Genomic DNA, 12,936 nt, shown 5'->3' on the forward strand with positions numbered 1-12,936 from the left:
AAATGGTCTTTGGAGAGATGAAAATGGAATTTGTAACCTTTTTAGAGGATTTAGTTCCTTTTTTCCTCTGCCTCTGCCTCTGATTTTCTGCTCTTATTCGATTTGTGACAGTGAAATCTATTGAAAGTGACTTTTTCTTGCCTAAATGGAGGGAAGAGTTACACATTCCTAAGTCTCTGAGCATGCTGTGTCCTGAGCTAGAGAAGAGGTTCTTTACCTGGCACCTATGGGGGTTTCTTTGGGACTGTGGAGCCCCCAAAATCATGTACAAAATGTTGCACTTAGGAATTTGAGAGTGTGTTTGTAGGAAGAAATTTCGTAGTTTTCATCATTGGCTCAGAGGGCGTCATGCCCCTCAAAGTGTAACCAACTCTGCTCCTCAGTGGTGGTCCTGTTACCCGAGCACCAAAGCTGACATTTTGGCTCTAAGTCAAAGGGGTGTTTGGGAGTGGGTGTAGAGTTGGTGTCCACATGTCATTATTTCTTATTATAAATAACAAACATACTGCTTTCGAGTGCTTTAATATAAATAATCCATTTAAAGAGAATTTTACAATTTCCATGTCACTTTTATCTATATTTGCTCATTTAAAAATCACAGTAATCCTGTGCTAAGCCTAGATAATGATTATCTTCTTTTTACAGCTAAGCAAATAAAACCTCAGAGGGGACTAAAGCAACAGCTTGTTCTGGATGGTTGAAAGACTCACAGGGATGAATTCCCTTCCCATAAGAAATTGGCCTTACTGGGTGAATCAGAGGTCCTCCATGAAAATTTGGAAGTGTGGCCAAAGATCAAAGTGTTTGCTTAATTGGGTTCTGGGGTGTTTCTCTTCTGCCTATCATCAATAGCAAGCAGGGGGAGGGATGAGAGGGGAAGGAGGTGGGGGGGGAAAGAGTGGGGATATAGAGGAGAACTTTTTTGAAGTGTTGACTTCAGGCTGTCTGTCTGCCACAGGGTCCCTGAGACAGCCTTGCATCTGTGACAGCACTTGCAGCAGAAATTGGATAGACTAGAGAAAGATACTTTTAATTTTTATTGGAATATAGTACTTGAAAGTGAAGCAAAGAACTTATCAAACATGACAGATAGAAATAGGAATCCTACTTGGTCCAGTGCTTGCAAGAATCATAAGATAACACACAAAAGATAATTTAAAGGGAATTCCTGGGGCACCTGGGTGGCTCCACCGGTGGAGCATCTGATTCTTAATTTTGGCTCAGGTCATGATCTCATAGTTCGTGGGTACAAGCCCCATGTTGGGTCTGCGCTGACAGCATGGACCCTGCTTGGGATTCTCTGTCTCCCTCTCTCCCTCAAAAATAAATAAATAAACATTTTAATAAAAAGGACATTCCAATCTCATCTTGGGTGTCTTGAGGATTGGTTTACAACCAATAAGAACATTTTTTTAAAAAGCCATTTTCGGGGTGCCTGGGTGGCTCAGTCAGTTAAACGTCTGACTTCAGGTCATGATCTCGCAGTTTGTGGGTTTGAGCCCCACATCAGGCTCTGTGCTGACAGCTCAGAGCCTGGAGACTGCTTCAGATTCTGTGTCTCCTTCTCTCTTTGCCCCTCCCCTGCTTGTTCTCTCTCTCTCTCTCTCTCAAAAAGAAATGAATGTTAAAAAAAATTTTTTAAGCTATTTTCATCTGACTCCTGGTTTTCCATGCCTGTTTTGAAACTACTCACATGACAAATTAAAATACTCTCCCTTACATTTCAACATGTATGCATTTATACCTCATTGTTCTCACTGCCCCCCCATCTTTCCTCTCTTGTTATTTCTTTTCGTTATCTTTATTGCTCATCACAATAAATAAAAATAATAAATAATGCCCTCCCTGGAAACTTGGGAGGGGGTTAGGAGGGAATAGGAGAAATTTTGAAAAAGTTGATAATATTTAAATACTAAGAAATATCACTCCTGACACATATGTTTATAATAATTTTCCTTTTTGTGTGTGTGTGTTTTTGCCTAAACTGATATGAACCAGTTTCTATTATTTCTAAAACAGAGTTCTAAGTAATATGTTCATGGAGAGAGTGGCAGAATCGAGGGGAGAACTCTGCCCTTTTGATTTAACATCTGTTGTTCTTTTTACTTACCTGGCTGTGTCTGCATAGACTTCTATTGTCAGAGAATTGAGGATTAAAGACTGGGTACTTCCTGAACATTTCGATACCAGTCTGTGAGTTCTAGTAGGGCAGGTACGTCCAGCACATTGTTGTTGTGTGAAAAATTGTTGATGCTAACGAAGTGAATGAATGAATCAAAGGCTGAATGAAGCCTTGATCTTCAATCATATATTATAATCTCAGGGCGCCTGGCTGGCTCAGTCAGAGTAATATTCAACACTTGATCTCAGGGTCATGAGTTTGAGCCCCATGTTGGGTGTAGACATTACTTAAATAAATTTTAAAAATATAATCTTATTTAAATTTGTGGAGTATCTTGACAGAAAAAAATGTAATAAATATAAATTGTATAATTATCATTGCTGTTAAACTTATGCTGCCTTACAAAATAAAATACTAAATTTGTTAATTTTTCATTATTATTCCTGTTTTTTCTCCCCTGTGGTTTATATCTCAAGGGAAACTTTTCCAATTAACTGTGATTTCTGTTGAAAGCTCTTTACTCAAAGAGGGCAATCAGTCTTATCTTCAATTTAAGGCTTTTGTGTTACATGTTAACACAAAAGGGAGTGGAAGCTAATTTTGCTAATCAGAAACAGCTCTAGTTACATAGTTCAGGCCTGAAAATATGGGCTGGACTATAGATATGGGGAAAGATTGATGAAACAATATTTCAAGCCATGTTTTCTACATATGTTGCAATGAATCTCTATTTGTATTATGATGAATATAAATCATAATTGACTTGGTTGAAAGCCCAATGAGTGTGTTATGTCATAGTGATAATTGCTTTGGACTGTGGAAAAAAAAAACCTTCCTTAGGGTTTGAAAAACCTTAACTTCCTGCTCTTATAGTCCAACATTTGTAGCAAAAGCTACTTAACTTTAATATGTACTTTATTCTAAGAAACATCTTCCTAACCTGTACTCCCAAAGGACCTGAACTTCCCTCAGGGACTCAGGGCTTCCTGCTTCTCTCCTCAACCATCCTTAGATGTCATATTCAGAAGGAGGCAGACACAATATTCCAGAGGCAAGAAGGGGTCACAATAGGCATAGTTTTCTTCTTGATATATCACACTGGGTGAAGTTGTCAGTTTGGAGCAAAGAACGCTCTGGATTGCTTTCAAAATTTATCTCTGGTACTTCCTCACTTTGTGACCTTTTGCAAGTTAATTACCTCTTCTGATCCTAAATTTACTCTACTGTAAAATAGGAAAAAGGGCCTCTGTACAGATTTATTATTGAATGCAGTAATATGTTAAATACCTGGCACATTGTAGACCCCCAAGAAGAGTGCTTCCTCCTTTTCCTCCCTAGTGTCTTTTCTTCACTCAATTTTATCTCCCCATGAAGGAAAGCTTGAGAATTTCCCTAAACCTTCTGAGATTTTCCTCTGGAAAAATACTTTCCTTTGCCTCTTGGAAAGAACTGCAGAAACTACAGAGGCTTACCTCTTCCGTGCACCTGTGTCTCCAGAGCACTGGGACTCCAAAGCCTAATGAGCTTATAGGGAAATCTCAGAAATCTCTAGCCACTTTTTTTACTCAAGCCCTTGAATACTAAGGTATAAACAGTCAACAATTTTGATGTCTATTCTACTTTTATTGTATCAGGAGTTCATAAGCTACCATAAGATCATCGGTTACAACAGGTGATGATATAGTCAACGGGTAAAAAGATTATATTTTAGATACTTTAATAATAATTTAGACTTGCACGTTAATTTGCCCGAACCAGGGTAAAATTTTAACAGAGAGTGTGGGTATTAGACCAATGAAAACTTTGCATTGTGCTAAAAAACTTCATTTAGCTCATTTTCAAAATATAGGAAAATTACTTTATTGATGACTATGGTTTACTATATCTGCTGAGATACAAGCAAAAAGTTCTAACTTTAATTTGGGCTATAGTCAATAATTCTCTCAGATTCTATGATTCTTTGTACAGGGGGCAGAAAATAAAGCCTCCTTTAATATCTGCAATATTTTGTTTTCTGTTTTAATCTTTTTTCTGTCTTGGATAGTACAGCCAAACATCTCAGTTTGCCAGGGATGATCTTGTTTGGAGACTGTTTTTCTGGTATCATCAGTAACAGAATCCTTTCCCCACCTAAAGTGGATTGGATAATGAAATTTTATGAGTACACTGATCTTAGGGCATTTGATATACTTTTCCTCTCAAATTTCAGAAGAAAAACTTGTAGTCTCAGTTTTCTCTTTAGAACAAGAGTTGTGTGGATGGAAGTCATAATTTGGGGGAATAGAAGAGAAAAAAATGTATGCCTTTGTTGTATGTCACTCTCATTGCCTTTCAATTACGGATACAGGTAACAAATCAAGGGGTATTAGTACTCCTGTGACTTTGTTACCAAGAAAAACCACAGACGCTTTCATATCACATTACAGTTATTGCAGATATTGCAAAAGATCACTCCTCACTATTACTTTTATTATTTTTTTTTAAAGATTTTATATTTAAGTAATCTCTATAGCCAACGTGAGGCTGGAATTTACAATCTCTAGATCAAAAGTTGCATACTCCACTGACTAAGCCAGCCAGGTGCACCACTGATTATTACTTTTAAATTAGATCACATGAGGTCATAATCTTTGCGTCTACAGATATTGTGCAATGTTGTAAGTCAGTTATTGGTCAACTCTGTACCTTCACCAAACATGAAGTCACATATTCTTATAGCAGCATCCCCCTATAATACGCTGGCAGACATTTATGCTACTTTATAGGATTGCCCATCTACAATTGTTTGCTATTCAATACAAGGAATTACTTCTTAAAATTTTGCAAAACTAGACAGTTTAAATAAGAATTCTTAATTCTCTGTAAAGCAGCAGGGCCTTTTGAACACAGCACATGAGTCTTAATGTCACCTTAATGGATACTCTTGGAAATCTACAACATTTCCTGCCTGAGCTGCTAATGTGGAACATCTTTGCCAACTGTCAATGCTAGAGGGAATGCTTTACCCCATGAAGATGAGGTACAAAGTTCTTTGCCAATCTCTGTGAAAAGAGAAACATCTGGAAACATTTTGGAAAGTTTTACAAGTTATTTTATCTTGATGGCATCAAAGTTCAACTGTGGACCATCATTCCTTTTTCTTTCTGATATAAAGTATGTTAAGATGAGCATCTAGCCAAGGAGAAATTCATTAGTCTTAGGTTAAAACACACACACACACACACACACACACACACACACACACACGCTATGATTGTAGTTTAATTTTAAAACTCTTGGAAAATTCAGGTGGTTTTTGAAAGACACTATCTTTGTCTTGTAAAGTAGCTATAAAAGCTTTAATCTGTTTGTAAGAACTTATCTTTACAAATCAGCATTTTCAACACCTGTAAGAAATAATAACAACAAATTGAAATCAGTTGTTTATCTGAGACATGCCTATAGCTTTTTCAAACACATCTCTTTTTTTTTAATGTTTATTTATTTTTGAGAGAGAGAGTGTGAGCAGGGGAAGGGCAGAGAGAGGGGGACACAGAATCCAAAGCAGGCTCCAGGCTCCCGGCTCCCGGCTGTCAGCACAGAGCCCCATGTGGGGCTCCAACTCAGGAACTGTGAAATCATGATTTGAGCTGAAGTTGGACACTCACCCAACTGAACCACCCAGGTGCCCCAAGACTTCTCCAACTTAATGTTCTTATTCAGTCTACCAACAACAGCCTTTTCACTAAATTTTTATTTTTTTATTAGAAAATTTTTTAAGAAAGTTAAAAACATGGGGCTTGAACTCATGAAATCAAGAGTCACATGCTCTACGAACGGTGCCAGCCAGGTGTCCCCTACTAAAATTTTAAAAATAAATTTATTTTCAATTTGTCTATATTGTAATGTATTTTCTTGTCCTTATTTAATGTATTTCTTATTCGTATTTAATGTATTTTCTTGTCTATATTTTAATGTATTTTCTTAGGTTCTTATTAATATGCATTAATAAAAATGCATAGTGTTATATTACGCATTTGTGTTTCAAAACTATTTTGATAACTATACACTTGGTTTCTCTTGTAATTCTGTGTATTTTATTCTTCATATTTAAAAGCATTATGATGAAAGGAATCCATAGCTTTATCAGATTGTCACTACATTGCCAGCAGGGTCCATGACGCACATGCAAAAGATTAAGAAACTGGCTTTGGAATTACATCTCAAAGTAGAAACCTCTAGGAGGCACAGTAGACAACCTTCCATTTATTTGCTGTACAGAATTATAAGGCTTTAGATATGGAAAAGACTTTGAATAGAAGGCCTACTATATAGGTCACATAGGCATTCTGTCAGCAAATGATTAGAAATGACAAGTACCTCAGAGAAATATAGGTCAAGTTCTAAGGATGGTCAGAAGAAAGAGAGACCACTATCTATTAGGGGACACATGGAAGAAGTGTTATTTTTGTTGATTTTGGAAGGATGGGTAAGATCTGAATATTTTTAGTTGGGAAAATTCATGCTAAGGTCATCCATAGACTTACCCAAAACAGAGATTTTGACTTCTTCTTACCCATGTTTCTGTGATCAAGTCTTATCATTTATGCCTCCTTCCTATTTCTTACATCCACCCCTTCCTACTCATCCTCCTTGATCTTGTCTGGCTTATTACTAGCACTACTGGAATAGTCTCCTACCTGAAGTTCCATCCCTTCTCCTGCGGATGCAGGAGCCTTCCACACAGACTATCCTAACCACAATGACACTAATAGATTGTTTGCAGCAGTAATGTTAAAGAAGTGTTGAGTTTTAGTATTATATACATGATATAAGCCCCACATTAAGATGTTGAATGTTCATATACAATATGTATGTTAAAACTGAGGATGCACCAGAAACGTAGCTATCAATCTTGGCAACACATTATAATCACTTACAGAGCTATTAAAAGGTCCTGATACAGGAGCCTTGCCCCCACAATTCTGATCATTGCCCACCAGACAGAGCTCTTTAACTGCCATCCCTGTGCCTTCCTACCTCTGTGGTTTTCACATGGATCATGCCCCACCTTATACTCTATCCAAGTGTTGGTGGTTCCTCCAATTCCCATGATGGTTGCATGACACCCTACATGCAAGGTACTTTTCCTCCTTATCCATTCATTTTTTAACTTTCAGCTCACCTTTCCTGGGAAGCATTTTCAGTCTTCTCCAGGTAAAATTGTCCATTCTCTCTTCTTTTTGTCCCTTCTTTGATCTGTATTCTTGTATCACAGCAGCGTGCATAATTTACATGTGTTCCTCCCTACCTGTCACTAACAATGACATTGTAAAGGAAGGCATCTCCCTCATGTCACTTATGTAAATATATTTTTAATGATTTTAAAACCTTGCATGCACAGCTACTGCTATGTAGAAATATGACTTAAACTGGAGTAAAATCTGGCTTTTATCTATATTTGCTTATATAGTACCTTATTTATCAATCCCATTTTATAGTAGTATAAGTAATAAGGTCCTGTTTTTCTGACAGACATATTTGTAATGAAACATGTATGAGAATTCAACAGGGAATTTTGAAAAAATGGGTCCTTCAAAAAACAAAAACAAACAAAAAAACGTTGGAATCATTACAAACATAGCATTAAAGTTTCTACCAAAGTAGCAGTAACCCCAGATGCCAACCTTTTATTTTGCTCCGGAGTTTCATATCAACATAAATCAGAGAAGTGGCAGTTGCTGGTTTTACAAATGGTGGAATCCTCCGGCAGATGGGACCAGCTCAGCTTTGGACCCTTTGGAAACTGTGGAAGTAGTACGTTCCTCGCATTTGCAATGCGGGGCAAAATTTGCAAAATGGCTTCTCAGCAAGGAGTCCCTATTTGCATACTCAAGTTGGATCAGTACAAATGTGAATGCTTCCAACTTGGTTCCCTTGTCAAATCATCACCCTCTGACAATACTGATCTATCTTGATTATTTATTATAACCTACACCTTTGAAAGTTTAAGCTTAACTTTAGTTATTTCCTCTTTCTTTATGATTTTCAAGTCATTAATCATAGTCATGAGAAAATTAAGTTCCCACTGAATTCTCTTATATACTCTAAAGGATATAGACCCCTCAAATAATTAAACTTAGGGGAAATACTTTTTTTTTTTAAGTTCATTTATTTATTTCGAGAGAGATGGAGACAGTGAGTGGGGTAGGGGAAGAGAGCAAGAGCAAGAGAATCCCAAGCAGGCTCCACGCTGTCAGCGCAGAGCCCTACCCGGGGCTGGGCTTGAACCCACAAAACTGTGAGATCATGACCTGAGCCACCTGGGTGCCCCAGGGGAAATACTTTTAAAGGGACTTATTTCCCAAGTAAAAGTTTCCCTGAATCTTTATCTCAGTGCTATCACTATTAGATTAGGTAGTAGAGCTGTAATGAAAAATCACAATTATGTAAGAATTCCTACTTCCCATAGGCTACTTTAAAAAGGTAATCAGAAGACAACTTACATCAGAATAAAATGCAGATTCTTGCTCCATCCCTAATGAGGAATTTGGACTCTGTGTGATGTCTATGAACCATGAAGTTTGAGAACTTCAGTTCTAAGTCATTTTGAAAACTGCATACTCCAGATAAAAGGGTTCTTTGAAAACCCCTTTTCATAGTCTGCTGAGTGCAACTCCAGCTTCTGCTGGCATTTTTAATTCTCATATCGGGTTGGCCCTATTTGTCCCTCAAGATCTAGTATTGATAGGGATTTCATTCTAGGTGGCCAAAGACAGAATCCAATTATTATTAACCTCCTAACTGGCTGTTTTTCTTTTGTTATTTCTTTTGCATTTGACATCTTTAACTTCAAATCTTAGGTTCTTAAAATATGGTTATTCTCTTGCTTAGTCAGCTGTAAGTATTCTTTTAGAAACAGCAAGAACTCTTTTAAAAAAAAGTCCTTATGTTTTAATGTTAGTGTTTTAATATCTGTTCAATCACCATCCAGATTCCATTAGAAGACCTTTGGATAATAGTGATAAATGCCAGCAAGAGCTATGACCACTATTCAGTACAGAAATCCTTCACTATCCCCACTTTTGTAATTTTAATTCACTTCTGTCTTTAATTCCAAATGTATATCCATTACATATTCATAAAAAAATTCATTTTTATCATGGTTGCCAAGTAGTTTATAACAAGTGTCATAAGGCTGTGGAGCGTTTCGATGACCACAACTTTTTAAACAGTGGTTCTCTCTTCTTTTCTTAGTTAACATGCCTGGAATTACTTCTACATTATACTTTCATATATGCTCTGAAGAGAAACCAGAGTATAGCTACCTTGCAAAAGAGCACTCAATAACAATTTAACATTTCCTGCCAAAAACCCTAGGTTGTGGTAATTTTCAAACATTGTATAAAATGACACACATTCCATATATGAGGTGTGATTAAAACATAAGACAAGTCGCACATGAAAATGGCTCTCATTACTTTATGGTCACACCTCATACATAATCTTAAGCAATCAGTCATGGAATATAATTTTTAAAACCCTCACCTTATTGCCCACCTACCTCTAATCCAACTTCCCCTCTGGCCACCCCGAGGTGAGAGAAAGTAGATTGCCATCCAAAGACATCTGGTTTGGAATATAGGGGGGTAATCAAACATCCTCCAGTGGGATGTCAGCGGGGGATCTGCCACCACTAAAAACTCAGCACTTATGTGGTCTTGAAATTATTTCTGGCTGTTTCATGTAGGGGCAGCTGTAGGCAAAATCGTGTAGTCAGTGAAGTCTGGTTCCTGCACTTCTCCCATAGCTTCCAGACCTGTGCTGCTGTTCCCTGCACCTGAGGGTCCTCCTCTGCGGTTTGTGCTTCCCAGGCAGTTCTGAATCAGCCTTTCTCATCTCAATTCCCTACTGATCAACATGTAGCCATCTTCTGTCCTGTCCCATCATTTGGTTCCTTTCTTTTCACAAAGATTTATGCTGAGCAACTATTATGTGCCAGGCACTGTGCTTGGTGCTCCAGGTACACATTGACAAAACCATGGCTTAGCTTCGTGGAATGTGTGATTTAGCTGGACAGGACAAATAAATTTGATTACATAAAGATGGTTTATTTTTTTTTTAAGATGGTTTATTTAGGTAACTGATGTATTCTAAGAGTTGACACAGTGCTCTCAGTAAGTATTTGTTCATGAAATAGAAATACTCTAAGTGCTTAGCTAGAGGCATACACTAGGTACCATGGGGTAGGATGGTTCAAGGAACGTATCCTAAAAAGATCACAGCTGAGCTAAGTCTGAAAAGGATGAGTAAGTTATTTAGGATAAGATAGGCTGCAAAGGCACTCTTGGCAAAGGGAAAAGCATGAGCAAGGTATGGGGGTTTTAAATAACACAGTGTGAGGACATTTTAACAACAGGTTTTATAAGACTTTACTATATGAAACAAGGAGGGGCACGTGGGTGGCTCAGTTGGTTAAATGTCCGACTTCAGGTCAGGTCATGATCTCGCAGTTTGTGGGTTCGAGTTTCGTGGGTTCGAGCCCCACATTGGGCTCTGTGCTGACAGCTCAGAGCCTGGAACCTGCTTCAGATTCTGTGTCTCCCTCTCTCTCTGCCCCTCCCCTGCTCATGCACGCTCTCTCTCTCTCTCTGCCAAAACATTAATAAGCATTAACAAATTTAAAAAAGAATAAGATATGAAGAAAGAAAAGGTAGGAGATAAGGCCAGAGAGGTATATAAGGATGAGATTAAAAAGTATCTTTTTTGCCATACTACAACAGGGTATATTTTATTTGTAGTCAACAGCAAGTCATTGCCATATTTGCTTTCTTCCCTGCCCCCCCCCAATCTTTCTGTAAGTTGAGGAATAGATTGGAGGGAGACAAGAATAGAGGTAGAGTACACATTTTGGAGGTCACTGCAATCAGTGAAGCTAGAGATTGGTGGTACAGATGAGAGCCTGAGCTAGTGTGAAGGTGATAGCTAGCAAATCTGATGTATTTATCCTTGCTTATGAGGTAACAAGCCTTTATATGTCAAATACCTTTTCTCTTATGTAAAATATAGATCTTCCCTTGACCTTGGTTCCCAGGAAGCTTGGAGCTGAATGTTTGCCTACTATGGTACATGCAGGTTAAAATGGTAACGATCCCAACTGTCCCATTTGGTTTCAGCAACAGTATGGCCCCTGGCTTGTGATGGTTCGATGTAACAATTTTTCAACTTCATAATGGTGCGATCGATATGAATTCAGTAGAAACTGTACTTCAAATTTTGACTTCTGAGTTCTGCTCTTTCCCCAGGCTAGCGATGTGTGGTGTGACACTCTCGTGTGACGCTGGGCAGCAGCCTCTGTGGCTCCCAGGCTGCCATGTGGTCAGAAATGTACACACGTGATACTCTTATAACCATTCTGTACCCATACAACAATTCTGTTTTTCACTTTTAGTACAGTATTCAATAAATTACATGACATATTCAATACTTCATTATAAAGGAGGTTTTGTGTTAGATGACTTTGCCCAACTGTAGACTATTATAAGGGTTCTGAGCACCAGCTTCTCTGCCGGGCCCTGTCTCATCAAAACGGTGAGTCTTGAGACAGTGAAAGAAACGTGGGTTCTGGTCAGCCTCTGTGGGTTCTGGTTTGTTTCTGTTCTCCCTCACTTCCTATCCATCTTCCCTACCTCATTTCCTGCCCTGCTTACTTCAGGATCCAGCACCAGATGCAAAGCCAACAGCTTCACATAAACTGTTTAACCAGATCCCATAATTGTTTGTGGTCCAATCCCTATAATAAATCCCTTAATGCTTATTTAACTCCTAGTTGTTTGTTCCTCTGATCAAACCCTGATACACGAAACTTCTCTCCATACCCTATAACTGAGAAACAGCTAAACAGTTAAGAAAAATTTTGCCCCAATGCTGGGGAATAATAAAAGGAGACTAAAACTACAGCAATATGAATCTGATTAACTTGGGAAACTATGATCCTTTATCTCTAGTTCTGATTTTCTCTGCACAACCTCCTTCCTAAATCGCATTTCAAAGACTCTATTCCCTTCTACTGGGACGACTGTTATTAGTTACATTTATTCATCAAAATATAGGACAAGAAAAGCAAGCTTGAATCCCCCTTCCAATCTGCTTACAGCCTGCTCCTCTGCCCCTAAGTCCTCCTGAGGATATGCCTTCTTTCCTGCTTGACATCAGGAGTTCCAGTATCTTTCAAGAGGGAAATGGTCTACCACCCAGTTGTGACCTAGGTTTAGAGAATACAATAGGATAACTGAAGCCATGCAAACCTACCGCAGTCAAATAGCAAAACCCATACCTCCAGCAGCAAATTTTCTTTGCCACAAATATGCTATAAGAACGCAATCCATTACCAAGGTAAATTATATGAGTCAGCCCTTCTTCCTCAGGACAAATGATATCCTTACTCTTTTGTGATCTCTTTCTGCCCTTGATCGTTTTAACTTAGATTTACTGGTGTAAGATTATTGGGGGTTGGGAAGAACATTCTGTGATTTCTCAGGTTCTTTGTGCCCTCCATTGATGGATGCTTTGGTAGGGGAGATATTTTGAGTCGAGACAGCTTATAGTTCTGCCATACACATGCTATGGAGAAAATGGCTTACTGCTCCCAAATCTTTGGGAGGCCCTAGGCTGCCATCAATGTTTTATCTTCCCTCTCTAGCTCAGTTTTATTTGGTGCTTGCACAAGGTAGAAACTTAACAAATAATACCCAGAATTCAGACAGATATAATCACAGAACTAGGTGAGATTATAGAGTACATAAAGACCAACACAGCCATTTTATAGATGAGAA

General features: G+C 38.3%; 1 long non-coding RNA gene across 2 annotated transcripts in view; it reads right to left on the reverse strand.

Annotated features, from left to right (window-relative positions):
• Nucleotides 1-1,606: 1,606 nt before the first annotated feature.
• LOC109498940 overlaps nucleotides 1,607-12,936 on the reverse strand; it is a 171,199-nt gene continuing 159,869 nt past the window's right edge. Inside the window, exon 5 of one of the 2 annotated variants that reach the window (XR_006597354.1) lies at nucleotides 1,607-5,508. This is a non-coding gene — a long non-coding RNA (uncharacterized LOC109498940). Of the gene's footprint in view, nucleotides 5,509-10,825; nucleotides 12,366-12,936 lie in introns of those variants that run through there. The other variant, XR_006597353.1, reaches the window with a different exon arrangement.

This window comes from Felis catus, chromosome B1 (genome assembly GCF_018350175.1).
Source record: "Felis catus isolate Fca126 chromosome B1, F.catus_Fca126_mat1.0, whole genome shotgun sequence".
NCBI classification, from domain to species: domain Eukaryota; kingdom Metazoa; phylum Chordata; class Mammalia; order Carnivora; family Felidae; genus Felis; species Felis catus.